The sequence below is a fragment of the Bombina bombina genome, chromosome 7 (genome assembly GCF_027579735.1).
Source record: "Bombina bombina isolate aBomBom1 chromosome 7, aBomBom1.pri, whole genome shotgun sequence".
Classification (NCBI taxonomy): Eukaryota; Metazoa; Chordata; class Amphibia; order Anura; family Bombinatoridae; genus Bombina; species Bombina bombina.
Genome location: NC_069505.1, coordinates 474895808 through 474912909, shown reverse-complemented (window position 1 = coordinate 474912909; position 17102 = coordinate 474895808). Strand labels below are relative to the sequence as shown.

General features: G+C 41.3%; 1 protein-coding gene across 2 annotated transcripts in view; it reads right to left on the bottom strand.

Moving 5' to 3' along the window:
* Positions 1 to 17102, bottom strand: part of LOC128666768 (oocyte zinc finger protein XlCOF6.1-like) — a 127241-nt gene that overhangs the window by 10726 nt on the left and 99413 nt on the right. The window lies entirely within an intron of this gene.

Here is a 17102-nt window from a genome sequence, read left to right as displayed (position 1 = left end):
AACGAGAAAGGAGAAACCAAGGGTGAAGTGGTGACTGGAGTATATAATTTAAAAGATATTTACCTGCCTTAAAAAACAGGGCGGGCCGTGGACTGATCACACAACAGAAGAAAGGAATTTATCAGGTAAGCATAAATTATGTTTTCTTCTGTTATGTGTGATCAGTCCACGGGTCATCATTACTTCTGGGATACCAATACCAAAGCAAAAGTACACGGATGACGGGAGGGATAGGCAGGCTCATTATACAGAAGGAACCACTGCCTGAAGAACCTTTCTCCCAAAAATAGCCTCCGAAGAAGCAAAAGTGTCAAATTTGTAAAATTTGGAAAAAGTATGAAGCGAAGACCAAGTTGCAGCCTTGCAAATCTGTTCAACAGAGGCCTCATTCTTAAAGGCCCAAGTGGAAGCCACAGCTCTAGTAGAATGAGCTGTAATTCTTTCAGGAGGCTGCTGTCCAGCAGTCTCATAGGCTAAACGAATTATGCTACGAAGCCAGAAGGAGAGAGAGGTAGCCGAAGCCTTATGACCTCTCCTCTGACCAGAGTACACGACAAACAGGGAAGACGTTTGTCGAAAATCCTTAGTTGCCTGCAAGTAGAACTTGAGAGCACGAACTACATCCAGATTGTGTAGAAGACGTTCCTTCTTTGAAGAAGGATTCGGGCACAGGGAAGGCACCACAATCTCTTGATTGATGTTCCTGTTAGTGACTACCTTAGGTAAGAACCCAGGTTTTGTACGCAGAACTACATTATCTGAATGAAAAATCAAATAAGGAGAATCACAATGTAAAGCTGATAACTCAGAGACTCTCCGAGCCGAAGAAATAGCCATTAAAAATAACACTTTCCAAGATAACAACTTTATATCAATGGAATGAAGGGGTTCAAACGGAACAACAGTTTTAAACACAGGCTTGATCCTAGCTAAAGCCTGACAAAAGGCCTGGCCGTCTGGATTTTCTGACAGACGCCTGTGTAACAAGATGGACAGAGCTGAGATCTGTCCCTTTAATGAACTAGCCGATAAACCCTTTTCTAAACCTTCTTGTAGAAAGGACAATATCCTAGGAATCCTAAACTTACTCCAGGAGTAACCTTTGGATTCGCACCAGTATAGGTATTTACGCCATATCTTATGGTAAATCCTTCTGGTAACAGGCTTCCTAGCCTGTATCAGGGTATCAATAACCGACTCAGAAAAACCACGTTTTGATAAAATCAAGCGTTCAATTTCCAAGCAGTCAGCTTCAGAGAAGTTAGATTTTGATGTTTGAATGGACCCTGTATCAGAAGGTCCTGTCTTAGAGGTAGAGACCAAGGCGGACAGGATGACATGTCCACTAGATCTGCATACCAAGTCCTGCGTGGCCATGCAGGCGCTATTAGAATCACTGATGCTCTCTCCTGTTTGATTTTGGCAATCAATCGAGGAAGCAGCGGGAAGGGTGGAAACACATAAGCCATCCCGAAGTTCCAAGGTGCTGTCAAAGCATCTATCAGAACCGCTCCCGGATCCCTGGATCTGGACCCGTAGCGAGGAAGTTTGGCGTTCTGGCGAGACGCCATGAGATCTATCTCTGGTTTGCCCCAACTTCGAAGTATTTGGGCAAAGACCTCCGGATGAAGTTCCCACTCCCCCGGATGAAAAGTCTGGCGACTCAAGAAATCCGCCTCCCAGTTCTCCACTCCCGGGATGTGGATTGCTGACAGGTGGCAAGAGTGAGACTCTGCCCAGCGAATTATCTTTGATACTTCCATCATTGCTAGGGAGCTTCTTGTCCCTCCTTGATGGTTGATGTAAGCTACAGTCGTGATGTTGTCCGACTGAAACCTGATGAACCCCCGAGTTTTTAACTGGGGCCAAGCCAGAAGGGCATTGAGAACTGCTCTCAATTCCAGAATGTTTATTGGCAGGAGACTTTCCTCCTGATTCCATTGTCCCTGAGCCTTCAGAGAATTCCAGACAGCGCCCCAACCTAGTAGGCTGGCGTCTGTTGTTACAATTGTCCAGTCCGGCCTGCTGAATGGCATCCCCCTGGACAGATGTGGCCGAGAAAGCCACCATAGAAGAGAGTTTCTGGTCTCTTGATCCAGATTCAGAGTAGGGGACAAGTCTGAGTAATCCCCATTCCACTGACTCAGCATGCACAATTGCAGCGGTCTGAGATGTAGACGTGCAAAGGGTACTATGTCCATTGCTGCTACCATTAAGCCGATCACCTCCATGCATTGAGCTACTGACGGGAGTTGAATGGAATGAAGGACACGGCATGCATTTAGAAGCTTTGTTAATCTGTCTTCTGTCAGATAAATCTTCATTTCTACAGAATCTATAAGAGTCCCCAAGAATGGAACTCTTGTGAGAGGAAAGAGAGAACTCTTCTTTTCGTTCACTTTCCATCCATGCGACCTTAGAAATGCCAGAACTAACTCTGTATGAGACTTGGCAGTTTGAAAGCTTGAAGCTTGTATCAGAATGTCGTCTAGGTACGGAGCTACCGAAATTCCTCGCGGTCTTAGTACCGCCAGAAGGGCACCCAGAACCTTTGTGAAGATTCTTGGAGCCGTAGCCAATCCGAATGGAAGAGCTACAAACTGGTAATGCCTGTCTAAGAAGGCAAACCTTAGATACCGGTAATGATCTTTGTGAATCGGTATGTGAAGGTAAGCATCCTTTAAATCCACTGTGGTCATGTACTGACCCTTTTGGATCATGGGTAAGATTGTCCGAATAGTTTCCATTTTGAACGATGGAACTCTTAGGAATCTGTTTAGGATCTTTAAATCCAAGATTGGCCTGAAAGTTCCCTCTTTTTTGGGAACCACAAACAGGTTTGAGTAAAACCCTTGTCCTTGTTCCGACCGCGGAACCGGATGGATCACTCCCATTAATAACAGATCTTGTACACAGCGTAGAAACGCTTCTTTCTTTATCTGGTTTGTTGACAACCTTGACAGATGAAATCTCCCTCTTGGGGGAGAGAATTTGAAGTCTAGAAGGTATCCCTGAGATATGATCTCTAGCGCCCAGGGATCCTGAACATCTCTTGCCCAAGCCTGGGCGAAGAGAGAGAGTCTGCCCCCCACTAGATCCGGTCCCGGATCGGGGGCCCTCGATTCATGCTGTCTTTGGGGCAGCAGCAGGTTTCCTGGCCTGCTTGCCCTTGTTCCAGGACTGGTTAGGTTTCCAGCCTTGTCTGTAACGAGCAACAGCTCCTTCCTGTTTTGGTGCAGTGGAAGTTGGTGCTGCTCCTGCTTTGAAATTCCGAAAGGGACGAAAATTAGACTGTCTAGCCTTAGCTTTGGCTTTGTCTTGAGGCAGGGCGTGGCCCTTACCTCCTGTAATGTCAGCGATAATTTCTTTCAAACCGGGCCCAAATAAAGTTTGCCCCTTGAAAGGTATATTAAGTAATTTGGACTTAGAAGTTACATCAGCTGACCAGGATTTTAGCCACAGCGCCCTACGTGCCTGAATGGCGAATCCTGAGTTCTTAGCCGTAAGTTTGGTTAAATGTACTACGGCCTCCGAAATGAATGAATTAGCTAGTTTAAGGACTCTAAGCCTGTCCGTAATGTCGTCCAGCGTAGCTGAACTAAGGTTCTCTTCCAGAGACTCAATCCAAAATGCTGCCGCAGCCGTAATCGGCGCGATGCATGCAAGGGGTTGCAATATAAAACCTTGTTGAACAAACATTTTCTTAAGGTAACCCTCTAATTTTTTATCCATTGGATCTGAAAAAGCACAGCTATCCTCCACCGGGATAGTGGTACGCTTAGCTAAAGTAGAAACTGCTCCCTCCACCTTAGGGACCGTTTGCCATAAGTCCCGTGTGGTGGCGTCTATTGGAAACATCTTTCTAAATATTGGAGGGGGTGAGAACGGCACACCGGGTCTATCCCACTCCTTAGTAACAATTTCAGTTAGTCTCTTAGGTATAGGAAAAACGTCAGTACTCGCCGGTACCGCAAAGTATTTATCCAACCTACACAATTTCTCAGGTATTGCAACAGTGTTACAATCATTAAGAGCCGCTAAAACCTCCCCTAGTAATACACGGAGGTTCTCCAATTTAAATTTAAAATTTGAAATATCTGAATCCAATCTGTTTGGATCAGAACCGTCACCCACAGAATGAAGCTCTCCGTCCTCATGCTCTGCAAGCTGTGACGCAGTATCAGACATGGCCCTAGTATTATCAGCGCACTCTGTTCTCACCCCAGAGTGATCACGCTTGCCTCTTAGTTCTGGTAATTTAGCCAAAACTTCAGTCATAACAGTAGCCATATCTTGTAATGTTATCTGTAATGGCCGCCCAGATGTACTAGGCGCCACAATATCACGCACCTCCCGGGCGGGAGATGCAGGTACTGACACGTGAGGCGAGTTAGTCGGCATAACTCTCCCCTCGCTGTTTGGTGAAATTTGTTCAATTTGTACAGATTGGCTTTTATTTAAAGTAGCATCAATACAGTTAGTACATAAATTTCTATTGGGCTCCACCTTGGCATTGGAACAAATGACACAGGTATCTTCCTCTGAATCAGACATGTTTAACACACTAGCAATAAACTTGCAACTTGGTTACAATCTTATTTAACAAAAACGTACTGTGCCTCAAAGAAGCACTAAACGATTAAATGACAGTTGAAATAATGAACTGAAAAACAGTTATCGCATCAATCCTTGAAAAACAACACAACTTTTAGCAAAGGTTTGTTCCCATTAGTAAAGTAACAATAATTAAATTTGAAACATAAAAATTACAGAGCAACGTCTTTTAATCACAGTCAATATATAAGTCTCACAGCTCTGCTGAGAGAATCTACCTCCCTCCAAGGAAGTTTGAAGACCCCTGATTTCTGTTAGAGATGAACCGGATCATGCAGGAAATACAAGAGTAACTGACTGGAAATTTTTGATGCGTAGCAAAGAGCGCCAAAAACGGCCCCTCCCCCTCACACACAGCAGTGAGAGAGAAACGAAACTGTCACAATTAAAACAAGCAAACTGCCAAGTGGAAAAATAATGCCCAAACATTTATTCACTCAGTACCTCAGAACATGCAAACGATTCTACATTCCAGCAAAAACGTTTAACATAATAAATACCTATTAAAAGGTTTAATGTACTTTTAACAGAGTAATTCCAGTGAAATACCATCCCCAGAATACTGAAGTGTAGAGTATACATACATGTCATTATAACGGTATGGCAGGATTTTCTCATCAATTCCATTCAGAAAATAAAAACTGCTACATACCTCAATGCAGATTCATCTGCCCGCTGTCCCCTGATCTGAAGCTTTTACCTCCCTCAGATGGCCGAGAAACAGCAATATGATCTTAACTACTCCGGTTAAAATCATAGTAAAAAACTCTGGTAGATTCTTCTTCAAACTCTGCCAGAGAGGTAATAACACGCTCCGGTGCTATTGTAAAATAACAAACTTTTGATTGAAGTTATAAAAACTAAGTATAATCCCATAGTCCTCTCACACATCCTATCTAGTCGTTGGGTGCAAGAGAATGACTGGGAGTGACGTAGAGGGGAGGAGCTATATGCAGCTCTGCTGGGTGAATCCTCTTGCATTTCCTGTTGGGGAGGAGTTATATCCCAGAAGTAATGATGACCCGTGGACTGATCACACATAACAGAAGAAATAATCCTAAAAACAAAACAAAAAACAAAGTGAAGATAAACTCTGTTTGGCCAAAAGATCTAACTATAATCTGTGTGTTCTAATTATAATATGATCCAATTTTCGACTAATCATGTACATGTAAAATAACTTACAACTGCAGTTTTTACATGAAGGTCTGATGTGACCCCCCCTCTTGCTCCAGCAGTCAAATAATAAATCATTCTCAGTAGCATCCAATCAGTAAGCTTTTTCATTCAACAGGCTTACTTCTTTTTTTTTTTTTTTTAATATTTCTTTATTGAATGAGACACATTTATAATAATACAATCATGGCTCAGAAACTTGGTCATTTTAAGGCATACATTGCCTATTGTTTTCCATTAGGACAAAACATATATAAACATCCAAAAAAAAATTAAACATCATTTTGTTTTCAAATTTGTCTCACATTTTTCCTGTAATATTTTTTTTTCTATTAACCCAAATGTGTTCCTCAAATTTTCCAATTATATAAAACAAAATCGACATAAAAAAAGAAAAGAGAAGAGGGAGAGGAAAGAAAAAAAAAAAAAGCAAACCCCCCCCTTCATCCCCTCGTCCAAATCTATCCTCTCTTGTGATCTTAACTGAAATAAGACTCCTCTCGCCAAGAGTCTCCAGAAAAAGAGCATTACTATCCCTAATATTTCAAAAGAAAAAAAAAAACCCTATCTTACTAGTACTTCGTGACTTGAAGAATACCAATTCGCTGGAAATATGTCTAACATAACTAGTTCTGCAAACGTCTCAGAACTTAAAAAGGGATACAAAATTTGTTTCTGAATCTGTAATGTATAGGTTTTAATTATAGGTAACCATCCTAATATAAATCTTTTTACTTTATGCTCCTTAACATTCTTCATGTGGAATGATTCAAATACAATATGGTTTTGAATTTCCTTTATCATCCTGGCCAATGAGGGTGCAACTATAGATTTCCAGTTTTTTACGACCAGATGTCTTACCAGTAGTATAAGTGTATTTAAAGTTTTAACTTGTAATCCTAGATCCGATGTATACCTTTTTAAAAACATAACTGTTTCCATGTCTATAAATATATTTGAATTATAAAGTTTATTTATCCAATAAACTAACTTCTCCCACACTTGCTTCATTTTAGGACAGAGGTAAAACATATGACATATGCCCGCTTTCGAAAAATTACAACGCGGACAGCTAGCAATTTGTGCTGGGTACATTTTCGTCAATCGGGCTGGAGTTAGATAAAAAATTATTAATAAGTTTATAATCGGATTCTTTCCAGCTCATAGGTATAGCTAACTTCCTTGTAGTCAGAAGACTTGTATTCATTCTTGATAACTCTAGATTAGGAAAATTATATTTCCAGTTATCATATATTTTATTCAAGGGAATAAGGCTTTGCTTAGCAAGTAGAATATCATATAACAAAGAGATAGATGTCGAGCCTACCATATATTGATGTATATAACCTTTAATTTCCGTCCATTCCTTAAATTGATTCCTATCCCTTCTCATATCTTCTATAAAAACAGAATTTATGTTTACCTGATAAATTACTTTCTCCAACGGTGTGTCCGGTCCACGGCGTCATCCTTACTTGTGGGATATTCTCTTCCCCAACAGGAAATGGCAAAGAGCCCAGCAAAGCTGGTCACATGATCCCTCCTAGGCTCCGCCTACCCCAGTCATTCGACCGACGTTAAGGAGGAATATTTGCATAGGAGAAACCATATGTTACCGTGGTGACTGTAGTTAAAGAAAATAAATTATCAGACCTGATTAAAAAAACCAGGGCGGGCCGTGGACCGGACACACCGTTGGAGAAAGTAATTTATCAGGTAAACATAAATTCTGTTTTCTCCAACATAGGTGTGTCCGGTCCACGGCGTCATCCTTACTTGTGGGAACCAATACCAAAGCTTTAGGACACGGATGAAGGGAGGGAGCAAATCAGGTCACCTAAATGGAAGGCACCACGGCTTGCAAAACCTTTCTCCCAAAAATAGCCTCAGAAGAAGCAAAAGTATCAAATTTGTAAAATTTAGAAAAAGTGTGCAGTGAAGACCAAGTCGCTGCCTTACATATCTGATCAACAGAAGCCTCGTTCTTGAAGGCCCATGTGGAAGCCACAGCCCTAGTGGAGTGAGCTGTGATTCTTTCAGGAGGCTGCCGTCCGGCAGTCTCATAAGCCAATCGGATAATGCTTTTAATCCAGAAGGAGAGAGAGGTAGAAGTTGCTTTTTGACCTCTCCGTTTACCAGAATAAACAACAAACAAAGACAAGTTTGTCTGAAATCCTTAGTAGCTGCTAAGTAAAATTTGAGAGCACGAACTACATCCAAGTTGTGCAACAAACGTTCCTTCTTTGAAACTGGATTAGGACACAAAGAAGGCACAACTATCTCCTGGTTAATGTTTTTGTTAGAAACAACTTTTGGAAGAAAACCAGGTTTAGTACGCAAAACCACCTTATCTGCATGGAACACCAGATAAGGAGAAGAACACTGCAGAGCAGATAATTCTGAAACTCTTCTAGCAGAAGAAATTGCAACCAAAAACAAAACTTTCCAAGATAATAACTTAATATCAACGGAATGTAAGGGTTCAAACGGAACCCCCTGAAGAACTGAAAGAACTAGGTTGAGACTCCAAGGAGGAGTCAAAATTTTGTAAACAGGCTTGATTCTAACCAGAGCCTGAACAAAGGCTAGAACATCTGGCACAGCTGCCAGCTTTTTGTGAAGTAACACAGACAAGGCAGAAATCTGTCCCATCAAGGAACTTGCAGATAATCCTTTTTCCAATCCTTCTCGAAGGAAGGATAGACTCTTAGGAATCTTAACCTTGTCCCAAGGGAATCCTGCAGATTCACACCAACAGATATACCAAATTATGTGGTAATTTTTCTGGTTACAGGCTTTCAGGCCTGAACAAGAGAATTAATAACAGAATCTGAGAACCCTCGCTTTGATAAGATCAAGCGTTCAATCTCCAAGCAGTCAGCTGGAGTGGGTCGAACGGACCTAGAACAAGAAGGTCTCGTCTCAAAGGTAGCTTCCATTGGGGAGCCGATGACATATTCACCAGATCTGCATACCAAGTCCTGCGTGGCCACGCAGGAGCTATCAAAATCACCGACGCCCTCTCCTGATTGATCCTGGCTACCAGCCTGGGGATGAGAGGAAACGGCGGGAACACATAAGCTAGTTTGAAGGTCCAAGGTGCTACTAGTGCATCCACTAGAGCCGCCTTGGGATCCCTGGATCTGTACCCGTAGTAAGGAACTCTGAAGTTCTGACGAGAGGCCATCAGATCCATGTCTGGAATGCCCCACGGTTGAGTGACTTGGGCAAAGATTTCCGGATGGAGTTCCCACTCCCCCGGATGCAATGTCTGACGACTCAGAAAATCCGCTTCCCAATTTTCCACTCCTGGGATGTGGATAGCAGACAGGTGGCAGGAGTGAGACTCCGCCCATAGAATGATTTTGGTCACTTCTTCCATCGCTAGGGAACTCCTTGTTCCCCCCTGATGGTTGATGTATGAACTTGGCCCTCGCTAGCTGAGGCCAAGCTTTGAGAGCATTGAATATCGCTCTCAGTTCCAGAATATTTATCGGTAGAAGAGATTCTACCCGAGACCAAAGACCCTGAGCTTTCAGGGATCCCCAGACCGCGCCCCAGCCCATCAGACTGGCGTCGGTCGTGACAATGACCCACTCTGGTCTGCGGAAGGTCATCCCTTGTGACAGGTTGTCCAGGGACAGCCACCAACGGAATGAGTCTCTGGTCCTCTGAATTACTTGTATCTTCGGAGACAAGTCTGAATAGTCCCCATTCCACTGACTGAGCATGAACAGTTGTAATGGTCTTAGATGAATGCGCACAAAAGGAACTATGTCCATTGCCGCTACCATCAAACCTATCACTTCCATGCACTGCGCTATGGAAGGAAGAGGAACGGAATGAAGTATCCGACAAGAGTCTAGAAGTTTTGTTTTTCTGGCTTCTGTCAGAAAAATCCTCATTTCTAAGGAGTCTATTATAGTTCCCAAGAAGGGAACCCTCGTTGACGGAGATAGAGAACTCTTTTCCACGTTCACTTTCCATCCGTGAGATCTGAGAAAGGCCAGGACAATGTCCGTGTGAGCCTTTACTTGAGGAAGGGACGACGCTCGAATCAGAATGTCGTCCAAGTAAGGTACTACAGCAATGCCCCTTGGTCTTAGCACCGCCAGAAGGGACCCTAGTACCTATGAGAAAATCCTAGGAGCAGTGGCTAATCCGAAAGAAAACGCCACGAACTGGAAATGCTTGTCCAGGAATGCAAACCTTAGGAACCGATGATGTTCCTTGTGGATAGGAATATGTAGATACGCATCCTTGAAATCCACCTTGGTCATGAATTGACCTTCCTGGATGGAAGGAAGAAGTGTTCGAATGGTTTCCATCTTGAACGATGGAACCTTGAGAAACTTGTTCAAGATCTTGAGATCTAAGATTGGTCTGAACGTTCCCTCTTTTTTGGGAACTATGAACAGATTGGAGTAGAACCCCATCCCTTGTTCTCCTAATGGAACAGGATGAATCACTCCCATTTTTAGCAGGTCTTCTACCCAATGTAAGAATGCCTGTCTTCTTATGTGGTCTGAAGACAACTGAGACCTGTGGAACCTCCCCCTTGGAGGAAGCCCCTTGAACTCCAGAGAATAACCTTGGGAGACTATTTCTAGCGCCCAAGGATCCAGAACATCTCTTGCCCCAGCCTGAGCGAAGAGAGAGAGTCTGCCCCCCACCAGATCCGGTCCCGGATCGGGGGCCCGCATTTCATGCTGTCTTGGTAGCAGTGGCAGGTTTCCTGGCCTGCTTTCCTTTGTTCCAGCCTTGCATAGGTCTCCAGGCTGGATTGGCTTGAGAAGTATTACCTTCCTGCTTAGAGGACGTAGCCCTTGGGGCTGATCCGTTTCTGCGAAAGGGACGAAACTTAGGTTTATTTTTGGTCTTGAAAAGACCTATCCTGAGGAAGGGCGTGGCCCTTGCCCCCAGTGATATCAGAGATAATCTCTTTCAAGTCAGGGCCAAAGAGTGTTTTCCCCTTGAAAGGAATGTCAAGCAATTTGTTCTTGGAAGACGCATCCGCTGCCCAAGATTTTAACCAAAGCGCTCTGCGCCACAATAGCAAACCCAGAATTTTTTCGCCGCTAACCTAGCCAATTGCAAGGTGGCGTCTAGGGTGAAAGAATTAGCCAATTTAAGAGCACGAATTCTGTCCATAATCTCCTCATAAGAAGAAGAATTACTAATAATCGCCTTTCCTAGCTCATCAAACTAGAAACACGCGGCTGCAGTGACAGGGACAATGCATGCAATTGGTTGTAGAAGGGAACCTTGCTGAACAAACATCTTTAGCAGACCTTCTAATTTTTTATCCATAGGATCTTGGAAAGCACAACTATCTTCTATGGGTATAGTGGCGCGCTTGTGTAGAGTAGAAACCGCCCCCTCGACCTTGGGGACTGTCTGCCATCAGTCCTTTCTGGGGTCGACTATAGGAAAACAATTTTATAAATATGGGGGGAGGTACTAAAGGTATACCGGGCCTGTCCCATTCTTTACTAACAATGTACGCCACCCGCTTGGATATAGGAAAAGCTTCGGGGGGCCCCGGGGCCTCTAAGAACTTTTCCATTTTACATAGTGGTTCTGGAATGACCAGATAATCACAATCATCCAAATTGGATAACACCTCCTTAAGCAGAGCGCGGAGATGTTCCAACTTAAATTTAAAATTAATCACATCAGGTTCAGCTTGTTGAGAAATGTTTCCTGAATCTGAAATTTCTCCCTCAGACAAAACCTCCCTGGCCCCCTCAGACTGGTGTAGGGGCCCTTCAGAAACCATATCATCAGCGTTCTCATGCTCTACAGAATTTTCTAAAACAGAGCAGTCGCGCTTTCGCTGATAAGTGGGCATATTGGCTAAAATGTTTTTGATAGAATTATCCATTACAGCCGTTAAATGTTGCATAGTAAGGAGTATTGGCGCACTAGATGTACTAGGGGCCTCCTGTATGGGCAAGACTGGTGTAGACGAAGTAGGGGATGATGCAGTACCATGCTTACTCCCCTCACTTGAGGAATCATCTTGGGCATCATTTTTACTAAAAAAAATTTTATGACATAAAATATATAGTTAAATGAGAAGGAACCTTGGTTTCCCCACAGTCAGAACACAATCTATCTGGTAGTTCAGACATGTTAAACAGGCATAAACTTGATAACAAAGCACAAAAAACGTTTTAAAATAAAACCGTTACTGTCACTTTAAATTTTAAACTAAACACACTTTATTACTGCAATTGCGAAAAAGTATGAAGGAATTGTTCAAAATTCACCAAAATTTCACCACAGTGTCTTAAAGCCTTAAAAGTATTGCACACCAAATTTGGAAGCTTTAACCCTTAAAATAACGGAACCGGAGCCGTTTTTATATTTAACCCCTTTACAGTCCCTGGAATCTGCTTTGCTGAGACCCAACCAAGCCCAAAGGGGAATACGATACCAAATGATGCCTTCAGAAAGACTTTTCTATGTATCAGAGCTCCACACACATGCAGCTGCATGCCATGCTGTCCTCAAAAACAAGTGCGCCATACCGGCGCGAAAATGAGGCTCTGACTATGATTAGGGAAAGCCCCTAAAGAATAAGGTGTCAAAAACAGTGCCTGCCGATATAATCATATCAAAATACCCAGAATAAATGATTCCTCAAGGCTAAATATGTGTTAATAATGAATCGATTTAGCCCAGAAAAAGTCTACAGTCTTAATAAGCCCTTGTGAAGCCCTTATTTACTATCTTAATAAACATGGCTTACCGGATCCCATAGGGAAAATGACAGCTTCCAGCATTACATCGTCTTGTTAGAATGTGTCATACCTCAAGCAGTAAGAGACTGCACACTGTTCCCCCAACTGAAGTTAATTGCTCTCAACAGTCCTGTGTGGAACAGCCATGGATTTTAGTTACGGTGCTAAAATCATTTTCCTCATACAAACAGAAATCTTCATCTCTTTTCTGTTTCTGAGTAAATAGTACATACCAGCACTATTTTAAAATAACAAACTCTTGATTGAATAATAAAAACTACAGTTAAACACTAAAAAACTCTAAGCCATCTCCGTGGAGATGTTGCCTGTACAACGGCAAAGAGAATGACTGGGGTAGGCGGAGCCTAGGAGGGATCATGTGACCAGCTTTGCTGGGCTCTTTGCCATTTCCTGTTGGGGAAGAGAATATCCCACAAGTAAGGATGACGCCGTGGACCGGACACACCTATGTTGGAGAAATGTCTAACTTGCAAATAACCAAAAAAACTAGTTCTAGGTAATTCAAATTGTGATACTAGGGTTTCGAAGGAGACAACACACCAGTCATTCGTTAATACCTGACTAATATACTTCACTCCTTTGTCTGCCCATTTTCTAAAGATATCTTGATTGATTCCTGGTGTAAAACTAGGATTACCCCTTATAGGAAGAAAATCTGAATAATATGAATCCATATCTAGTATGCTACACACTTTATACCAAGCTATGATGATATTCTTAATGGATGTTAAGCAATCTATATTCCTCGGGAGTACTTTCAAAGGGCAATGTAAAATCGCTTTCAAAGAAAAAGGATATACAAAAAAACTCGATATCATTTGATGAGACCTTATTTATATCTATCAACCACTCAATTGCTATTTTAGCTAAAAAGGCAATATTATAGAGGTGAATATCTGGTAAGGCAAGACCTGCCATTTCATAGGGTTGCATCATCTTTTTTAACGCTATTCTTAGTTTCTTGTCTTTCCATATAAAATTAGAAAAGGCAGAGTTAATTCTCCGTCGATCATAAGTCTTAATAAAAAGAGGTAGATTTTGGAGTAAATATAATAGTCTAGGGAAGACAATAGTCTTAATTAGATTTACTCGGGCTGAAATTGACAGGGGCAAAGATACCCATAACTTTAAATCCGCAATAATTTTTTGAATCAGAGGACAAAAGTTTTCTGTGTACCACTTATTAGGATTGCCGGTGAGTTTAATGCCTAAGTAATTAAGGGTTTCAGTGGTTCTAAACGGGATCTGTTGCAGACTAGTATTAGTTTTATTTAACCACATAATTTCACTCTTATTACAATTGATATTATACCCGGAAAATGATGCAAAAAACTGTAAAGTGTCTACTTTTAATGGAATTGACTGTGTAGTGTTCTGAAGAAAAATCAATAAATCATCAGCGTACAATAATATTTTTAATTTACTCGTACCTAGCTTTATTCCTAATATTATATCCCTAAGCCATATTGCAAGAGGCTCTACAGCTAAATTAAACAATAGTGGCGATAGCGGGCAGCCCTGTCTCGTGCCTCTACCCATTATAATTTTTGATGAAAGGGAACCATTCACCAGCAGATAGGAAATAGGGTTCTTATACAGATTACGAATAAAACCCAGAAATTGGTTTTGAAGTCCAAATTTTGATACTGAACTAAATAAATATTCCCAATTAATCGAATCAAACGCCTTTTCGGCATCAAATGTAAGAATTGCTAGATCCTGCATTAGTTGGGAATTCTCTGTACCTTTTATAGACCATATATAATCCACATATGTAACAAGCTTTCGAATATTTTTCGAAGAATTCCTATTTATCATAAAGCCAGTTTGATCTAGATGAATAAGATCGGTGAGACAATGAGCAAGCCTACTAGCGATTATAGAGGTTAATATTTTATAATCAGCATTTAATACTGATATGGGCCTATATGAGGCGGGATCTTCCGGATCTTTCCCTTTTTTATATATTAAAGATATATTTGCAGCAGAAAAATAATTTGAGATGGGCTTATTTGAAATGAAATAATTATAGTAGAGTTTTTGTAAAATAGGTGAAATATCCTCCATTAAAATTTTCAGATATTCTGCTGGGAAGCCATCTGGCCCTGCTGCTTTATTAAGTTTTGCGTTTCTTATTGCCTCAGTCACTTCTTCCAATGATATAGGGGCATTTAATAGATTTAAATTTTCCTGAGTTATTTTCGGGGTTTGAATTTTAGCCCAAAATTCTTCCTGATTTACTGCATCACTTTTTTTCTCAGAATATAAATTCTGATAATAGTCATGAAAAACCCTCATAATCTCTGTGTTATCCGTGAATCTCGTCTCTCTCTCCTTAACTGCCAGTATATAATTTTTTTTTTTTCCTATTCCTGACTACCATTGATAAATATTTAGATGAACATCCATGAAAAGCCCTGAAGTGCATATTGAGTCTGGTATCTTCCTCCTGCGCTCTTTGTTTTAGTAGTATATCCCTTTCCTGCCTAGCCTTGATATATTTTCCCCAATTTTCATCACTATGATTATTAAAAAATCTCCTATATGCATTCCTAACACCATTCATCATTTGCTTTTCAATCAAACTTGCTTTTTTCTTTCTGGCGTAAACATAAGCACCAATCTCTCCTCTCAGAACAGCCATAGAGGCTTCCCAAAAATTTTCAGTCGAATTATATTGCGCTATATTCAATGTACAATAGTCTTTCCACTTCTGTCTTAACCAGTTATTAAACCTAAGATTGTTAAATAGATATCTAGGGAAGTAGAAGGTATTTACTTTGTCTTTAGCTTTCACCAATGTGTCAAAATGAAGCGATATAATAGCATGGTCGGAGATCATTATATCATTTATAGACGTCTGAGATTTAACAATAGAGAGGGATTCCGAAATAAGAATATAATTATTCGTGAAAACGTTTTAAAGGACTTGGATTCGCAAGTGAATTTAATTTTATCCGGATTCTTAGCCCTCCAAATATCAATTAATTTCAGGTGGGTACATAATTTTTTAAAATATTTAGCCTGTTTATTATATCGGGCTTGATGATCTACATTCATTCTCTCTAGGTCCGGATATAAACAAATATTAAAATCTCCAGCTACAATGAGGTATTTAATATATGGAAATAATTTGACCTTCATCTTATCCCAGAAAGAGGGAGAGAATCCATTAGGGCCATATATATTACATAATATTAATTTTGTATTTTTCCTTTGGACTTGTACAATAATATATCTAGCCTCCACATCTATCTCAATGCATGAAACACTGTACGTCAGGTCTTTATTAAATAAAATCGCCACCCCACTTTTTCTGCCTATACAGGGAGCTCCTATAACTTCTCCCACCCATTTTGATTTCAATTTAACTATTTCCTTGTCTTTTAAGTGGGTTTCTTGGAGAAAAACAATACTTGGTGACGATTTACCTAGCGTTTTTATAATCAATTTACGTTTGGCCGGGGAAGAAATACCCCCCACATTCCAGGACAATATCTTAAAATCTTTACAAAACTCTGTCATAACCCCCAATTAGGATCCTAATTTACCTAGTGGAAGGGGGGGGGGAGAGAGAGAGAAAAACAGAATTTATGTTTACCTGATAAATTACTTTCTCCAACGGTGTGTCCGGTCCACGGCGTCATCCTTACTTGTGGGATATTCTCTTCCCCAACAGGAAATGGCAAAGAGCCCAGCAAAGCTGGTCACATGATCCCTCCTAGGCTCCGCCTACCCCAGTCATTCGACCGACGTTAAGGAGGAATATTTGCATAGGAGAAACCATATGGTACCGTGGTGACTGTAGTTAAAGAAAATAAATTATCAGACCTGATTAAAAAAACCAGGGCGGGCCGTGGACCGGACACACCGTTGGAGAAAGTAATTTATCAGGTAAACATAAATTCTGTTTTCTCCAACATAGGTGTGTCCGGTCCACGGCGTCATCCTTACTTGTGGGAACCAATACCAAAGCTTTAGGACACGGATGAAGGGAGGGAGCAAATCAGGTCACCTAAATGGAAGGCACCACGGCTTGCAAAACCTTTCTCCCAAAAATAGCCTCAGAAGAAGCAAAAGTATCAAACTTGTAAAATTTGGTAAAAGTGTGCAGTGAAGACCAAGTCGCTGCCCTACATATCTGATCAACAGAAGCCTCGTTCTTGAAGGCCCATGTGGAAGCCACAGCCCTAGTGGAATGAGCTGTGATTCTTTCGGGAGGCTGCCGTCCGGCAGTCTCGTAAGCCAATCTGATGATGCTTTTAATCCAAAAAGAGAGAGAGGTAGAAGTTGCTTTTTGACCTCTCCTTTTACCGGAATAAACAACAAACAAGGAAGATGTTTGTCTAAAATCCTTTGTAGCATCTAAATAGAATTTTAGAGCGCGAACAACATCCAAATTGTGCAACAAACGTTCCTTCTTTGAAACTGGTTTCGGACACAGAGAAGGTACGATAATCTCCTGGTTAATGTTTTTGTTAGAAACAACTTTTGGAAGAAAACCAGGTTTAGTACGTAAAACCACCTTATCTGCATGGAACACCA